This window comes from Schistocerca nitens, chromosome 8 (assembly GCF_023898315.1).
Source record: "Schistocerca nitens isolate TAMUIC-IGC-003100 chromosome 8, iqSchNite1.1, whole genome shotgun sequence".
Classification (NCBI taxonomy): Eukaryota; Metazoa; Arthropoda; class Insecta; order Orthoptera; family Acrididae; genus Schistocerca; species Schistocerca nitens.
The window spans coordinates 568,948,530-568,962,673 of record NC_064621.1 but is presented as its reverse complement, the minus strand read 5'-3'; positions in this window follow the sequence as shown (position 1 = coordinate 568,962,673).

Here is a 14,144-nt window from a genome sequence, read left to right as displayed (position 1 = left end):
AAGACCTTTCCATTTTTGACTGTCGAAGGTTGTCAACCTTAGCTGGAGCAAGCTCCGATTTACAACTACGGTTGTTAACCGCAGAGGGTGTGTTTGGTCCGCGAGAGCTATTTTATTTCACTCAAGTCCGCCAGTAAACCGGTGAGGACTTCCCTATCCGCCACCTGGGACGCGCCACGTAGGAGTATCACCTCTTCTCCTACTATGACAGCATAGTAGGTTCGTGGCAGGTTTCCTTATTTATGTTAAAATATGGTCAAATCACCGATAAGTTTTAAATTTTCACATACATGAAATCATTTACACCATCTATAAACAGCTTCACCTTGATCCACCTTACAATGTCCACGTGTCCTCAATACAAAAGGCATCGTGGAGTAATAGGAAGAAGTACCAACATCCTTTTTATAAACTTCACCAACATTAAATGTGCGCTAAGTAATGGCGTTACGGTTATTAAAACGTACAAGGCTACTAATATTCTCAATACCTCCACCGCCAGCAATAAATACGGTAAGCCATCCACTACCATGACTAAATTTATCATTCCTGAGAGCGAGAAATTCAATATACCACCAATAAAAACACAAGGACCATCGAGGACAGCTTGGAAGGAATTCCTTTCAACTTCACCCTATTTTTCTCCTTTATCCCAGCAGGTTGGCGTCTTCGGCGCTCGCGGGATACTGTTTAGAAGGCTACTATTAATAATGAAAGCACTATTGGGGCGAAGAAGAAAAATAAATTGAAGACGAAATGAACTGCTTCCTATTCTGTCCTTGATAGTCCTTGTGTTTTTGTTGGTGGTATTTTGAGTTTTTCCCTCCACAATAACGGTAAATTAAGTGATACTAGTTCCTGACGTTCCCGTTAGGTGACATTGATGTATTCCTCCCACAACCGTCATGGAGCTATGTAGTAATTGTGGAGAGTGTGTGCCATGTTGTTTATCGTATCATGAATCCAAAGCCGAAGCCACTTATCATACCTGCGGCAAAGTGAAACGGCATGATGCTCGGCTATGGGATGATCAGAAAACACGTCACGTAATCGAACATACACGAGACTCACCTAACGTAAAAGTACCTTGCACTGTAAGCTGTATCATGATTTACAGAACTCCCTTTTTTGCCGAGCCAGCTATAACTGACATGTCGTATCCAGGCGTGCCTGGACAGTATCTGATACCCCAGTTACGACAGGATGAGGGCGCAGAATTTGTTTTCCAGCAAGATGGCGCGCTACTACATCATCACAGTGAAGTCGTCGCGTATCTCAGTATGAATTTGCCGACTTGTATTGGACGTGGTGGAACAATTTCCTGGCCACCACTGTCACCCAACTGAATCCCAATGGACTTCTATGCATTTGTTGTTGTTGTTGTGGTCTTCAGTCCTGAGACTGGTTTGATGCAGCTCTCCATGCTACTCTATCCTGTGCAAGCTTCTTCATCTCCCAGTACCTACTGCAACCTACATCCTTCTGAATCTGCTTAGTGTATTCATCTCTTGGTCTCCCTCTACGATTTTTACCCTCCCCGTTGCCCTCCAATGCTAAATTTGTGATCCCTTGATGCCTCAAAACGTGTCCTACCAACCGATCCCTTCTTCTAGTCAAGTTGTGCCACAAACTTCTCTTCTCCCCAATCCTATTCAATACCTCCTCATTAGTTACATGATCTACCCACCTTATCTTCAGCATTCTTCTGTAGCACCACATTTCGAAAGCTTCTATTCTCTTCTCGTCCAAACTGGTTATCGTCCATGTTTCACTTCCATACATGGCTACACTCCATACAAATACTTTCAGAAACGACTTCCTGACACTTAAATCTATACTCGATGTTAACAAATTTCTCTTCTTCAGAAACGCATTCCTTGCCATTGCCAGTCTACCTTTTATATCCTCTCTACTTCGACCATCATCAGTTATTTTACTCCCTAAATAGCAAAACTCCTTTACTACTTTAAGTGTCTCATTTCCTAATCTAATCCCCTCAGCATCACCCGATTTAATTTGACTACATTCCATTATCCTCGTTTTGCTTTTGTTGATGTCCATCTTATATCCTCCTTTCAAGACACTGTCCATTCCATTCAACTGCTCTTCCAAGTCCTTTGCTGTCTCTGACAGAATTACAATGTCATCGGCGAACCTCAAAGTTTTTACTTCTTCTCCATGAATTTTAATACCTACTCCGAATTTTTCTTTTGTTTCCTTTACTGCTTGCTCAATATACAGATTAAATAACATCGGGGAGAGGCTACAACCTGTCTCACTCCTTTCCCAACCACTGCTTCCCTTTCATGCCCCTCGACTCTTATAACTGCCATCTGGTTTCTGTACAAATTGTAAATAGCCTTTCGCTCCCTGTATTTTACCCCTGTCAACTTCAGAATTTGAAAGAGAGTATTCCAGTTAACGTTGTCAAAAGCTTTCTCTAAGTCTACAAATGCTAGAAACGTAGGTTTGCCTTTTCTTAATCTTTCTTCTAAGATAAGTCGTAAGGTTAGTATTGCCTCACGTGTTCCAACATTTCTACGGAATCCAAACTGATCTTCCCCGAGGTCCACTTCTACCAGTTTTTCCATTCGTCTGTAAAGAGTTCGCGTTAGTATTTTGCAGCTGTGACTTATTAAACTGTGGGTATTTCGCCTGTCTCTTACATCTTGCTCACCAGATGGTAGAGTTTTGTCAGGACTGGCTCTCCCAAAGCTGTCAGTAGTTCTAATGGAATGTTGTCTACTCCCGGGGCCTTGTTTCGACTCAGGTCTTTCAGTGCTCTGTCAAACACTTCACGCAGTATCGTATCTCCCATTTCATCTTCATCTACATCCTCTTCCATTTCCATAATATTGTCTTCAAGTACATCGCCCTTGTATAAATCCTTTATATACTCCTTCCACCTTTCTGCCTTCCCTTCTTTGCTTAGAACTGGGTTGCCATCTGAGCTCTTGATATTCATACAAGTGGTTCTGTTCTCTCCAAAGGTCTCTTTAATATTCCTGTAGGTAATATCTATCTTACCCCTAGTGAGACAACCCTCTACATCCTTATATTTGTCCTCTAGCCATCTCTGCTTAGCCATTTTGCACTTCCTGTCGATCTCATTTTTGAGACATTTGTATTCCTTTTTGCCTGCTTCATGTACTGCATTTTTATATTTTCTTCTTTCATCAATTAAATCCAATATTTCTTCTGTTACCCAAGGATTTCTATTAGCCCTCGTATTTTTACCTACTTGATCCTCTGCTGCCTTCACTACTTCATCCCTCAGAGCTACCCATTCTTCTTCTACTGTATTTCTTTCCCCCATTCCTGTCAATTGTTCCCTTATGCTCACCCTGAAACTCGCTACAACCTCTGGTTCTTTCAGTTTATCCAGGTCCCATCTCCTTAAATACCCACCTTTTTGCAGTTTCTTCAGTTTCAATCTGCAGTTCATAACCAATAGATTGTGGTCAGAATCCACATCTGCCCCTGGAAATGTCTTACAATTTAAAACCTGGTTCCTAAATCCCTCCCTTACCATTATATAATCTATCTGATACCTTTTAGTATCTCCAGGATTCTTCCCGGTATACAACCTTCTTTTATGATTCTTGAACCAAGTGTTAGCTATGATTAAGTTATGCTCTGTCCAAAATTCTACAAGGCGGCTTCCTCTTTCATTTCTTCCCCCCAATCCATATTCACCTACTATGTTTCCTTCTCTCCCTTTTCCTACCGACGAATTCCAGTCACCCATGACTATTAAATTTTCGTCTCCCTTCACTACCTGAATAATTTCTTTTATCTCGTCATACATTTCATCAATTTCTTCATCATCTGCAGAGCTAGTTGGCATATAAACTTGTACTACTGTAGTAGGCATGGGCTTTGTGTCTATCTTGGCCACAATAATGCGTTCACTATGCTGTTTGTAGTAGCTAACCCGCACTCCTATTTTTTTTTATTCATTATTGAACCTACTCCTGCATTACCCCTATTTGATTTTGTATTTATAACCCTATAATCACCTGACCAAAAGTCTTGTTCCTCCTGCTACCGAACTTCACTAATTCCCACTATATCTAACTTTAACCTATCCATTTCCCTTTTTAAATTTTCTAACCTACCTGCCCGATTAAGGGATCTGACATTCCACGCTCCGATCCGTAGAATGCCAGTTTTCTTTCTCCTGATAACGACGTCCTCTTGAGTAGTCCCCGCCCGGAGATCCGAATGGGGGACTATTTTACCTCCGGAATATTTTACCCAAGAGGACGCCATCATCATTTAATCATACAGTAAAGCTACATGTCCTCGGGAAAAATTACGGCTGTAGTTTCCCCTTGCTTTCAGCCGTTCGCAGGCCGTTTTGGTTAGTGTTACAAGGCCAGATCAGTCAATCATCCAGACTGTTGCCCTTGCAACTACTGAAAAGGCTGCTGCCCCTCTTCAGGAACCACATGTTTGTCTGGCCTCTCAACAGATACCCCTCCGTTGTGGTTGCACCTACGGTACGGCCATCTGTATCGCTGAAGCACGCAAGCCTCCCCACCAACGGCAAGGTCCATGGTTCATGGGGGGGCTTCTATGTATATGGTTACCTTAAAGACACAGTGTTTTCCCTTTACTTCCAGGAAACATCGACGAGCTGCAACAACGGGTAACACATACCACTGCGAGATGCATCAAGGTTTGCTTCACAGAATTAGGCAGGACACTGATTACAGATGGGAAATTTGTCGTGATACAAAAACTAGCTATACTGAAAATTTGTAAAATAAATTTGAAGATTTATTGCATGCAATGGTATATCAAACGTTTCTGTAAGTTATTTACTTTTTTCACAATTAAAAGTTACTTTTGTACAATTAATTTATAGACACTTTGTAAATGACAGAATCCCCGAACCACACTGCTTGCATGAATGCATTTAGATTCGTTATAGGGCGATGGTAAACTGAAAAGAAATAGTGTATAGCAACACTATAAGTAAGAAATTACAAACACTTATTAAAAATATATACATTGAAGTGACAAATGTCATGGGATAGCGATATGCACATATACAGATGACGGTATTATCGTGTACACGAGGTATAAAAGGGCAGTGCACTGGCGGTGTTGTTGTCTGTGCTCAGGTGATTCGTAAAATTTTGCCTTGAGAGAGCACAAGTTACTCTCGCACCTGTCTTTCTCATACAGAAATTTATTGAAGATTTCTTTACAACCTGACGCACCTTTAGCGGGACTCTAGAAAGTTAATGGCCTGAGCAGATGTTGATGCAGCCTGGTAGGGTGCTAAAAGTTTGAGGTATTTTTAAGGTTCTTAGCTCATAGAAGCAGCATGGTGAGAGTTGAAAGCAATTGGCGGCGAGCCCAACTCTTAGTAAATCTTGCTGGATAGGTCCACAGCCATACAGGGCAGACAGGGCAGCCCTTTGGCAAGACAGGTCTCTAGCAGAACAATGCCGCAGTACCTGTTGTGGCGCCAGCAGAAGGCCTGGGCTGGGGCGATGGTCTGAAGGAATGTGAACACAGTGGAGTCCTAAACTGGGCACTGGGTGCAGAGCCTCACGTAATAAGAATTCACAAGTTTTCATGTTCGCCGAAAGTGCAAATAGGCCAGTGAACCACTCCCCCCGGCCACCTGGGTTGTATAAGAAAAATTCGGCGTCTGAGAAACGTTTGGAGATACAATCTTTATTAAACCTCATAGCTAGGACTAACAAGCTCCAAGGCACAGGCGATTTAGATAAAGATCTTTAAGATTGTATCTGTTCACTTGTCGCTGTGGGAAGTGACATAACTTTGGAGAAAATCGTCTCTTCCCCCTCTACGAAAACTTAAAAAAAGTCAGTAACTGGCAATTTTTGTTTGCAGAGATGCAGGTTTCTTAACTCTTGCCCTGGGTCGACATGAGTATGTGCTGTCGTGCACTCTGCACTGCCGGCTATGAAGTGTCCAGTAGTAACTACTGTCTAGCAGGGAGAGTAACCACTCACACCAGCAATACCAAGTTGAATATGTTAGAAGTCACTGTATTCTGTTAAAAACTCGCACAGGGTGGGGCTGCACTCTTCATAATTACACTACTGGCCATTAAAATTGCTACATCACGAAGATGACGAGCTACAGACGCGAAATTTAACCAACAGGAAGGACATGCTGTGATATGAAAATTATTAGCTTTTCAGAGCATTCACACTAGGTTGGCGCCGGTGGCGACTCCTACAACGTGCTGACATGAGGAAACTTTCCTACAGATTTCTCATACACACACAGCAGTTGACCGGCGTTGCCTCGTGAAACGTTGTTATGATGCCTCGTGTAATGAGGAGAAATGCGTACCATCACGTTTCCGACTTTGATAAAGATCGGATTGTAGTCCATCGCGATTGCGGTTTATCGTATCGCGACATTGCTGCTCGCGTTGGTCGAGATCCAATGACTGTTAGCAGAATATGGAACCGGTGGGTTCAGGAGGGTAATACGGAACGCCGTGCTGGATCCCAAAGGCCTCGTATCACTAGCAGTCGAGATGACAGGCATCTTATCCGCATGGCTGTAACGGATCGTGCAGCCACGTCTCGATCCCTGACTCAACAGATGGGGACGTTTGGAAGACAACCCATTTGCACGAACAGTTCGACGACGTTTGCAGCAGGATGGACTATCAGCTCGGAGACCATGGCTGCGGTTACTCTTGACGCTGCATCACAGACAGGAGCGCCTGCGATGGTATACTCAACGACGAACCTGGGTGCACGAATGGAAAAACGTCATTTTTTCAGATGAATCCAGGTTCTGTTTACAGCATCATGATGGTCGCATCCGTGTTTGGCGACATCGAGGAGAACGCACATTGGAAGCGTGTATTCGTCATCACCATACTGGTGTATCACCCGGCGTGATGGTATGGGGTGCCATTTGTTACACGTCTCGGACATCTCTTGTTCGCATTGACGGCACTTTGAACAGTGGACGTTACATTTCAGATGTGTTACGACCCGTGGCTCTACCCTTCATTCGATCCCTGTGAAACCCTACATTTCAGTGGGATAATGCACAACCGCATGTTGCAGGTCCTGTACGGGCCTTTCTGGATACAGAAAATGTTCGACTGCTGCCCTGGCCAGCACATTCTCCAGATCTCTCACTAATTGAAAACGTCTGGTCAATGGTGGCCGAGCAACTGGCTCGTCACAATACGCCACACACTGCTCTTGATGAACTGTGGTACCGTGTTGAAGCTGCATGGGCAGCTGCATCTGTACACGCCATCCAAGCTCTGTTTGACTCTATGCCCAGACGTATCAAGGCCGTTATTACGGCCAGCGGTGGTTGTTCTGGGTACTGATATCTCAGGATCGTTTTTTTTTTTTTTTTTGGTCATCAGTCTACTGACTGGTTTGATGCGGCTCGCCACAAATTCCTTTCCTGTGCTAACCTCTTCATCTCAAAGTAGCACTTGCAACCTACTTCCTCAATTATTTGCTTGACGTATTCCAATCTCTGTCTTCCTCTACAGTTTTTGCCCTCTACAGCTCCCTCTAGAACCATGAAGTCATTCCCTCATGTCTTAGCAGATGTCCTATCATCCTGTCCCTTCTTCTTATCAGTGCTTTCCACATATTCCTTTCCTCTCCGATTCTGCGTAAAACCTCCTCATTCTTTACCTTATCAGTCCACCTAATTTTCAACATTCGTCTATAGCACCACATCTCAAATGCTTCGATTCTCTTCTGTTCCGGTTTTCCCACAAAAAATGGCTCTGAGCACTATGGGACTCAACTGCTGAGGTCATTAGTCCCCTAGAACTTAGAACTAGTTAAACCTAACTAACCTAAGGACATCACAAACATCCATGCCCGAGGCAGGATTCGAACCTGCGACCGTAGCGGTCTTGCGGTTCCAGGCTGCAGCGCCTTTAACCGCACGGCCACTTCGGCCGGCGGTTTTCCCACAGTCCATGTTTCACTACCATACAATTCTGTACTCCAGACGTACATCCTCAGAAATTTCTTCCTCACATTAAGGCCGGTATTTGATATTAGTAGACTTCTCTTGGCCAGAAATACATTATTTGCCATAGCGAGTCTGCTTTTGATGTCCTCCTTGCTCCGTCCGTCATTGGTTATTTTACTGCCTAGGTAGCAGAATTCCTTAACTTTTTTGACTTCGTGACCATCAATCCTGATGTTAAGTTTCTCGCTGTTCTCATTTCTACTACTCCTCATTACCTTCGTCTTTCTCCGATTTACTCTCAAACCATACTGTATACTCATTAGACTGTTCATTCCGTCCAGCAGATCATTTAATTCATCTTCACTTTCACTCAGGATAGCAATGTCATCAGCGAATCGTATCATTGATATCCTTTCACCTTGTATTTTAATTCCACTGCTGAACCTTTCTTTTATTTTCATCATTGCTTCCTCGATGTACAGATTGAAGAGTAGGGGCGAAAGGTTACAGCCTTGTCTTACACCCTTCTTAATACGAGCACTTCGTTCTTGATCGTCCACTCTTATTATTCCCTCTTGGTTGTTGTACATATTGTATATGACCCGTCTCTCCCTATAGCTTACCCCTACTTTTTTCAGAATCTCGAACAGCTTGCACCATTTTATATTGTCGAACGCTTTTTCCAGGTCGACAAATCCTATGAAAGTGTCTTGATTTTTCTTTAGCCTTGCTTCCATTATTAGCCGTAACGTCAGAATTGCTTCTCTCGTCCCTTTACTTTTCCTAAAGGCAAACTGATCGTCACCTAGCGCATTTTCAATTTTCTTTTTCATTCTTCTGTATATTATTCCTGTAAGCAGCTTCGATGCATGAGCTGTTAAGCTGATTGTGCGATAATTCTCGCACTTGTCAGCTCTTGCCGTCTTCGGAATTGTGTGGATGATGCTTTTCCGAAAGTCAGATGGTATATCGGCAGACCCACATATTCTACACACCAACATGAATAGTCGTTTTGTTGCCACTTCCCCCAATGATTTTAGAAATTCTGATGGAATGTTATCTATCCCTTCTGCCTTATTTGACCGTAAGTCCTCCAAAGCTCTTTTAAATTCCGATTCTAATCCTGGATCCCCTATCTCTTCAAAATGGACTCCTGTTTCTTCTTCTATCACATCAGACAAATCTTCACCCTCATAGAGGCTTTCAATGTATTCTTTCCACCTATCTGCTCTCTCCTCTGCATTTAACAGTGGAATTCCCGTTGCACTCTTAATGTTACCACCGTTGCTTTTAATGTCACCAAAGGTTGTTTTGACTTTCCTGTATGCTGAGTCTGTCCTTCCGACAATCATATCTTTTTTGATGTCTTCACATTTTTCCTGCAGCCATTTCGTCTTAGCTTCCCTGCACTTCCTATTTATTTCATTCCTCAGCGACTTGTATTTCTGTATTCCTGATTTTCCCGGATCTACGCACCCAAATTGCGTAAAAATATAATCACATGTCAGTTCTAGTATAATATATTTGTCCAATGAATACCCGTTCATCATCTGCATTTCTTCTTGGTGTAGCAATTTTAATGGTCAGTTGTGTAACATTATTCCACAATGGACGTAATCAGTTATTTTATTCCAAGTACATGTCCGTTGTGACGTATAAGATTGCTGTCTAAATGATGGCATCCAATGCAAAAACACGGTGCACAGAACACAAAGTAATCACTGGTCAACGGATGTTTTATCAGTCGATGATTGGCACAGTTCTTCCAACAGTACTAAACAATTCAATGCCTTGTAACACGAGCGTGCACGTGACCGAATCGCGACGCGGAAGCTCCATAAAAAATTGGATACGTTGTATGAACGAAAAAGTGCCTGCGCTCGTGATATTCAGCCAGTCAAAACGATATGTGTTCCTTTCAATTAGAACTTGCAATTAGGAGCATAGCAGTCCACATTATTTTTCCATAATCACCGTGAGGCGGTTGATTGTTGTTCTCCAGACAAGACATACGAAACCGAGAAACATCACCGCTTGGATAAACATTGATACTGCGTTGTAAACACTGAAATTAAACGCAAAACCTGCTTGGTTAACATTTTCAACTACTTCACCGTAATTTGTAAGATACGTGCTGCGGCTTCGGCATCAAGACAACACTCCGCCACGCTCCACGAGAACTACGCCACGACTCCCCATTGTTGCTCTGCACTCGGCAGAGTGGTGATTATCGATAGTCAGCGATACAATTCTATGCTTACACGTTTACAGTTGGTTCCCAACTCGAATTAATGCGATACCCGCCGGCCGGGGTGGCCGAGCGGTTCAAGGCGCTACAGTCTGGAACCGCGCGAGCGCTACGGTCGCAGGTTCGAATCCTGCCTCGGGCATGGATGTGTGTGACGCCCTTAGGTTAAGTCGGTTTAAGTAGTTCTGAGTTCTAGGGGACTGATGACCTCAGTAGTTAAGTCCCATAGTCCTCAGAGCCATTTGAACCATTTGAATGCGATACCTCCGCAATGGTTGACTCGCGGACTCGTGTTTATCTGAGCTTTTTAGCTATTTTTGGCCTATAGTTTCCATATGTGAGAGACCATCACTTCTGAAACAGCCTGTATAAACCACGAAACCTGTAGAGTTTTTGTACAGGGTGTCGGAAAAGTCTTTCCCTGATTACATAAATTGAAAACTCAAGCTAGAAGTAATATACAAATAGGAAACTGGTGTCTAATTGTTTAGAAACTATCAAAGTTTTCTTCACTCATTAGTAAACTTCCACATGAGCACCCTTGGTAGCACGTAGCACATCTAGGCGATATTCAATTTCCGTCCACACACTAGCCAACATCACTGGAGGGGTCGATTCAACGGCTGTGGTTATCCGTTGTCGCAGGGTTTCAAGATCTGGTACACGTGTTTGGTAGACCTCGTCCTTGACATAACCCCAGAAAAAGAAGTCTAATGGGGTTATGTCAGGAGAGCGTGGAGGCCAAACCGCTGGCCCATCACGACCAATCCATCGCCCAGGAAAGGTCATATCGAGATAGGCACGGACGTCCAAACCCCAATGAGGCGGTGCACCGTCTTGCTGAAACAAGACATCGGGGTGATACTGAAGCAGCTGAGGAACAGCATACAGTTGCAACATGTGCAGATACACTGCAAATGTGATGGTAGCCTCAGCGAAGAAGAATGGCCCGATAATTCGATCGTGCAATAGCGCGCACCAAACTTTCACCTTTGGACTGCCTCTGGTGCACTCCACGACCTCGCCAGGGGGTTGTGAACCCCAAATGCGCACATAATGGCGGTTCACTGCTCCACTGATAAAAAAGGTCGCGTAGTCGGAAAAGGCAATTCGTCTGAGATAACCATCATCGTCCTCAATACGTGATAGCATTTTGACCGCAAAGTCATATCGACGTGTACTGTCACTGGGTAAAAAGGCCTGAACGATTTGCACTTTGTATGCACGAAACAATAAACGTTTATGTAAAATGTCATGGAGAGAACTTTTTGACATCTGTAATTCACGTGAGGCCCTGCGCACCGATTTCTTCGGACTTCGCAGAAAAGACTGCATTACAGCTTCCACCCTGTCTGCTGAGGTTCTTGGTCGATCAGACCTCGGAAGGTCAGCAACCGATCCTGTGTTTTTCAACTCCTCATAGCAGGCTTTAATGCTCTTGACTTCAGGTGGATTCCTTCCAAATGTTGTCTGGAAGTGTCTTTGCACTGTGGTTGGTGAATGTGTCTCATGGTACCACAGGACACACTGTGCCTTCTCCTGATTGGTTAACATGGCTTCTTGGGCACTGCACCTCATCCACTACTTACGTACTGCGAACCTAAAACAGAAAAAAAACTTTGATAGTTGTAAACAATTCGACACAAGTTTCATACTTGTATCTTACTTCTAGACTGAGTTATCAATTTATGTAATCAGGGAAAGTCTTTTCGGACACCCTGTATTTATCTCGCGATCCCCAACTTCAATATTACTTTTGTATAACTAATATACACGATTTGTTATCTATAAATCAGATGCCTGCCACTTGACCCTGATTTCATTTAAGTAGCTCAATTAACAAATGGGAAAATTAATAATTATTTTAAAAAGTACGTTGTCAGTTCGTCACTTTTCGTCCAGTTTTAAATGCCACAGCCTTCGTGGCCCGCCTGGGCGGTCAGCAGGCGTGCACAAGGGCGGCGCCGCCCCTTGGTCGGCGCAGCTGCCGCCCGGCCGGACACATCCTCGCCAGATGGCGTCGCCCCGGGCTGAGCGCGCAGCGGGAGCTGGAGGCTCTGGTCGCTGCTCGGGTTTCAGCCCTCTGTCTGCGCAGTGTGAACACCGAAAACACAGCACCGCCGTCCCAGATCTGTTCCCCGTCTCGGCTTCCCCACTGCTACTAGAGCAAAAAAAAATTGTGAATGCTTCACGTAATGAATTCCTCTGTGTATTCCGACGACTTATCTCGGCATAATGTCACTATGCACACAGCTACTCACACATTCGAAGGCGAAGAAAGAGGTTTTCCCATAACAAAGACAGATGAACTAGCCAACACGTGTGGTCACAATAACTTACATAGTATGCCGAATACCACCCATGGCTTAATGGAATGCGCCAAACTACGTTCCGGCGCAACCCAGGGAATTTCTTTTAACTCACTGAATTTCAAATTGTGCACTTGCATTACATTGCAACTTAAATAAAGTTTGCAGTTGCGTCGGCATCAGTGAACGTGACAAGGGTGAGCAACGTCATTGCGACCGCGGCTTGAGGAAGGGAAAGGGGGAAAATGTTTTCCTCTTTATGTTGCACACTGCTACCTATTCAGGGACCACGTACCGATCGGCTACTGTGGTCAAAGTGTGGTGTGACCGCCAGACACCACACTTGCTAGGTGGTAGCTTAAATCGGCCCCGGTCCATTAGTACATGTCGGACCCGCGTGTCGCCACTGTCAGGATCGCAGACCGAGCGCCACCACAAGGCAGGTCTCGAGAGACGTACTAGCACTCGCCCCGGTTGTACGACGACGTTGCTAGCGACTACACTGACGAAGCCTTTCTCTCATTTGCCGACAGACAGTTAGAAGAGCCTTCAGCTAAGTTAATGGCTACGACCTAGCAAGGCGCCATTTGTACCATTGCATGTATCTCAAGATAGTCTCACTTGTATCATCAAGAATGCTGTATACCAAAGGACGATATAAAAGTTAAGTGTTCTAGTAGCTACGTTCTTTTCTTTATCACATTCTTTACGAATCCTGTTCCAGACTTCGCGCCAGTCGGCGTGTGTGTACGTGTGCCCTTTCGGCTACCCGCCACTGTGGACTGGCTGCCTTGTCAGTCCACTACACAAAGGGCTCAAGGAATTTAAATTTCGGAAAAACGTACTACGGGGGATTTTATGTTCAAGTGCGTTACTTAATTGTAGTTTGGTTCAAAATGGCTCTGAGCACTATGGGACTTAACATCTGAGGTCATCAGTCCCCTAGAACTTACAACTACTTAAACCTAACTAACCTATGGACGTCACACACATCCATGCCCGAGGCAGGATTCGAACCTGCGACCGTAGCGGTCGCGCAGTTCCAGACTAAAGTGCCTAGAACCGCTCGGCCACACCGGCCGGCCTTAATTGTAGTAATGAATATGAACTTACATCAATCTTGTTGTAATACAACTCAGTGACAAGAAGACAAATGACATTTAAAGGCGTTACTAAACATTTTCCCCTGCGTCTCATGTGACATCGTGTTTTGTTTTTCCTAACTCTTTGGGACGTCGGAAGTGAATGTGGCCCCGAATGGCCTGGACTATTTTCATCGTCATTCATCGCTAAATACTTTATTAATTAATACTGAACACGCGTATACCTAGCAGCTAAATTGTAGTTGTTTGAGCGTTGCGGCTGGCAGCAGTTAAAAATATGAAGCTACAATCGCGAACACTACCGACTTGTGTCGACATGTATCGAGCAGAGATAGGGAGAAAACTGACACCGCTATGGGGACGGACGGCGGCATCCGTTGTTTCTGTTACATCTTGTGGTTTCATTGTTTCGATCATAAGAAATTATGGCTGGTGGGGAGGGTGCGGGGAGGGTGTAACGTTGAAGAGGTGCGTAACGTGCCAGAGCTACAAGCTTCGTCACAATGTCGAAACCAGGCACTGCAGAAG